The sequence below is a fragment of the Rutilus rutilus genome (genome assembly GCF_951802725.1).
Source record: "Rutilus rutilus genome assembly, chromosome: 23".
Lineage (NCBI taxonomy): Eukaryota > Metazoa > Chordata > Actinopteri > Cypriniformes > Leuciscidae > Rutilus > Rutilus rutilus.
The window spans coordinates 25,656,576-25,661,624 of NC_140233.1; positions in this window are offsets into that span (position 1 = coordinate 25,656,576).

Here is a 5,049-nt window from a genome sequence, read left to right on the forward strand (position 1 = left end):
CACAGCAGCCACATTATACTCCAGCACACAACTATTCTGGTGGAGGGAGAGTAGCTGGTCCTCCGGGTGGACGGTGGCTGCTGCTATAGATCCATCATCTGGTCAGTTATTGTCACGGGTTGTTGCAGGCAAAGCAGTGATTTAAGGTGAGGATCTAAATCCAGCAGTCTTCACAAAAAAACTCTGGAATGCAGGGAAACGGGAAAAAAGCAAACCAATCTTAACATTGACAGTAATAGACCAAGAACTAAACAAAAGAGTTATACAAGGGAAAAAAATGAGGAATTAAACAGGTGAACATAATCAGCAACTATGGAACATAAATCAGTAACTATAGAGACAAATGACATGGGGACTAGACATATGGATGAACTAAACTCAAAGGACACACATTTGCCATTTGTGTTTGCACTATTTAAACTTGAGTATATTTATCAATGTGGTGCATTAGGTTTTAGGGAAAGAAAACAAAATTGTAATAAAGATTTTGGCATTGCCAATAAAATGTATTGAATTACTCTCAAAACTTTCAAGTTTGTAACACTTATTTCATGTCATGAAGAGAGTAGTAAAATGTTATACTTAAGAATACTTCGGATTTTAGACATGGCTTTTTTTGACATATTCAAAATACCTATCTCACAGAGAGTTAGAAACTTTAAATAAAATCATTGAATATAGCTGTTGCACATCTCTTGGCAGAGGAGTGTTATAATATACTTTAAACTACTACCTGACAATTCTAATAAACATATGATGCATGGAAAAAGTCTATACTTTTCTTCCTGATATGTTAGGATGTTCAAAGGATATAAGCAAAGCATTACGTGAAACAGTCTAAGTCAATTTGTAAGTCTGTTTCAGTGATATTGTGTGTGTGTGTTTGAGTGAGTGTATGTGTGTGTGTGTGTGTGTGTGTGTGTGTGTGTGAATAAGTGAGTGGTGAGTGTGTGTGTGTGTCTGCCTGGAACTCACCTAAACCCTGAATGGGACAGGCCTTTCTGGTTCTTTCCTGCAGCACTGCCTCATAATGCGCTATTGTGTTTAGGTCAGCTAACCCGCACATGAGCCGCGCGTGAGTCAAACACAGGCTTTGTGAGACCAACTTGGACATCTGCCATCTGTTAAAATGTTGGTTTGTCTGGCACCTTTGGGTTTTTTTTCTAGTCTTTTTGGTAGGTAATAAATCATTCAATAATGTGACCTGTACTGTGGTCAACTGTCAATGGATCTTGAGAACCAATGACAGTTTTGAATAACCCTTTTTTGGCCTTATATTTTTCTTGAGTGACTATACATTTGTCTTTCATTTCTTTTAAAGGTAGGGAAGGCAATTTTCAGAGAGGCTGGCAATAGCGAGCTAGCTTTGAAACCATGAGATCCCAAGCCTCCTTCAAAACACATGAATGCACACAGCAGAGAGCAAACAAAAGGTAAATTACTTCATGTTTCGAAACGCATAACATTACAATAATAATGAACATAAACTACTTAAAGAGCACTGACCTGTACCACCTGACTGCTGCAGATCCATTTCGGCATTGATAGTGTTGACATTGAAACGCATGAATTCGAGTCACAAACCGCTTCGAGTATAACGTGACGGGTTTGCATCTCTTCCAGATTACAGTTATGGCGTGAACGCAGGGTAAGCTTGTTGTTTTGATTCAGGAGGAACTGTAAAAGGCGGCTGCTGTTTCGTTTGTGGTGCTCAGTGACTGACGTCTGTCTAACTCATAGCATGAAACACACTGATGACGTGTGATGTCTGCACGAGCAGGTGCGCCGAGGTATGGAAATACATACATTGACAGGCAGGTAGGATCGTATCATTGCATTCGGATCGGAAGAACATTTTATGGCCCTACGCCTTCCAGATGATTTAAATTACTTAACTGAGGCTACGTCTACATTATTCCTGATAGATTTGAAAGTGGAGTTTTTGTTTCAAAACGTTCTTTGTCCACATTAGCGTTTTCAAGCATTTTCCAAAAGTTTCTCATCCACACTGAAACGAAAATTCACCTTACAGCGCATGCATAAACCCTCATAAAAGCTCAAGGAGATGACAGAACAAAATTGCTAAAATCTCTGTCTCAGTGTAACGGAAGGCCAAAACGGAGAGAAAAAGATGCGTTTTCAAACGAAAACGTATTAGTGTGGACAAAGCCTTAGTGATTGCTATCAGGATGCGAAGAGACTTTCTACCAGCGTAACAAAAACTGTTTCTGGAACAAATCGCCCACCCTGCCTTTAAGAGAAATACAAATATCTTGGTTCCACCTCTTCTCATCAAGAACCATTGTTGTCTTTATATGGTTCTTGAGATGTTCTATGGTTGTTTGATGGACAAAAAAGGTTCTTGGTGTTTCATCATAGGTTCTTCAGATCATTTCTAAAGGTTCAAGTTCACTTTAAACACACCTTAGCATCAGAAATGCTGCAACAGATCAGCTCTGTATCCTTCTCGGCATCTCAGTCCAGCTCTAGCCATGCCTGGTGCTGTCAGTGCTCTCGGTTCAGACTCATTAGCAGGAGAGAGTGGATTTATGTGTGCCGGGGGATGATGCAGTGTGTGAGGTGTCCTGTAGCCGTAGCAGTGCAGCGGTGACGGGGTCAGAGCGTAAGATCTCGCCTCTCTCCTGCTCTCTAATAGCTCAGGTGGGAGATGCTTATTAATGAGCATCTCTGTGGCGATGCGTGGCACATAAATAACAGAGCGGGGCACATTGCTTCCCATCTCCACCAAATGAATCATCTGCATGCTTTCTTTCCCACGCTAGCACTAAGGAGTTTTATACGAGTGGGTCACGGTAACACAATGAGTAAACTAAAAAACAACACTGTGAGTAATAAGAAATATTAGACTGTGGGTTTGCCAGCAAACCCCTCACCCTTTGTATTTAACTTCAGCACGTAACTCATACTGCACATGAACGATGACTTAAACATGCGGTTTGCTAAAGAAAGGTGTGCTATTACTTTTCTTAGTGATCAAGCCTACAATTTTTGATATGATAAAACAGGTGTATAAATCTCATAGACTTACATTGAATGAAACCAACCCATATTTAGAGACCAGAATATAGGCTAACTCACAACTGTGTGACACTCACTCTAATGAGCATAAAGATACATAACACTTCATTATAAGAGTGTTTGCCATTAGCATATTGCTAAGCTCACTGTGTGATACTTAAATACTATAACCAGGCTTTTGAACTAAAATTTCAAAACAATAACTCCATTTATCAAAAAGCACACCCATTTCCCTAAACTATAAACACTATACTCCTGTTTTGACACATGAGTCAGATTTGTTGAACTGTGGCTGCAAAACTCTACACACAAATCCCTTCATTTCTCACTGCCTACACCATGTTGTCATTTAGAAAGCACTAGCATTCAATATTGTTCACTCAAGTCAGCACAGCTTCAGCTCAGTTAGCACACAATTGGAAAGAGTGGAAGTGGAAACATTAAGAGTCAAAATTGATCACACACCAATCAGAGCCTTCAATAGATAGGTAAAAGGGCCAGAGTCAGTTCATTGGGTTTTGGAACAATGGATCCAGAAAGACATGAAGGAAGTGGTTGAGGACACTGGAGTGGAGGAGGAGGAGGAGGAGGAGGAGGAGGAAGAGGTGAAGGAAGAGGATGAGAACATTGGAGTGGAGGAGGAGGAGGAAGAGGTGAAGGAAGAGGATGAGGACACTGGAGTGGAGGAGGAGAAAGAGGTGAAGGAAGTGGATGAGGACACTGGAGTGGAGGAGGAGGAGGAAGAAGTGAAGGAAGAGGATGAGGACACTGGAGTGGAGGAGGAGGAGGAGGAAGAGGTAAAGGAAGAGGATGAGGACACTGGAGTGGAGGAGGAGGAGGAGGAGGAGGAAGAAGTGAAGGAAGAGGATGAGGACACTGGAGTGGAGGAGGAGGAGGAGGAAGAAGTAAAGGAAGAGGATGAGGACACTGGAGTGGAGGAGGAGGAGGAGGAAGAAGTGAAGGAAGAGGATGAGGACACTGGAGTGGAGGAGGAGAAAAAGTTGAAGGAAGTGGTTGAGGACACGAGTGGAGGAGGAGGAGGAAGAAGTGAAGGAAGAGGATGAGGACACTGGAGTGGAGGAGGAGGAGGAGGAAGAAGTGAAGGAAGAGGATGAGGACACTGGAGTGGAGGAGGAGGAGGAGGAGGAAGAAGTAAAGGAAGAGGATGAGGACACTGGAGTGGAGGAGGAGGAGGAGGAAGAAGTGAAGGAAGAGGATTAGGACACTGGAGTGGAGGAGGAGAAAGAGGTGAAGGAAGTGGTTGAGGACACGAGTGGAGGAGGAGGAGGAAGAAGTGAAGGAAGAGGATGAGGACACTGGAGTGGAGGAGGAGGAGGAGGAAGAGGTAAAGGAAGAGGATGAGGACACTGGAGTGGAGGAGGAGGAGGAGGAAGAGGTAAAGGAAGAGGATGAGGACACTGGAGTGGAGGAGGAGGAGGAAGAAGTGAAGGAAGAGGATGAGGACACTGGAGTGGAGGAGGAGGAGGAGGAAGAGGTAAAGGAAAAGGAGGAGGAGGAAGAAGTGAAGGAAGAGGATGAGGACACTGGAGTGGAGGAGGAGGAGGAGGAGGAGGAGGAGGAGGAGGAGGAAGAAGTGAAGGAAGAGGATGAGGACACTGGAGTGGAGGAGGAGGAGGAGGAGGAAGAGGTAAAGGAAGAGGATGAGGACACTGGAGTGGAGGAGGAGGAGGAGGAGGAAGAAGTGAAGGAAGAGGATGAGGACACTGGAGTGGAGGAGGAGGAGGAGGAGGAAGAGGTGAAGGAAGAGGATGAAGAAACTGGAGTGGAGGAGGAGAAAGAGGTGAAGGAAGTGGTTGAGGACACTGGAGTGGAGGAGGAGGAGGAAGAAGTGAAGGAAGAGGATGAGGACACTGGAGTGGAGGAGGAGGAGGAGGAGGAGGAAGAGGTAAAGGAAGAGGATGAGGACACTGGAGTGAAGGAGGAGGAGGAGGAGGAGGAGGAGGAAGAAGTGAAGGAAGAGGATGAGGACACTGGAGTGGAGGAGGAGGA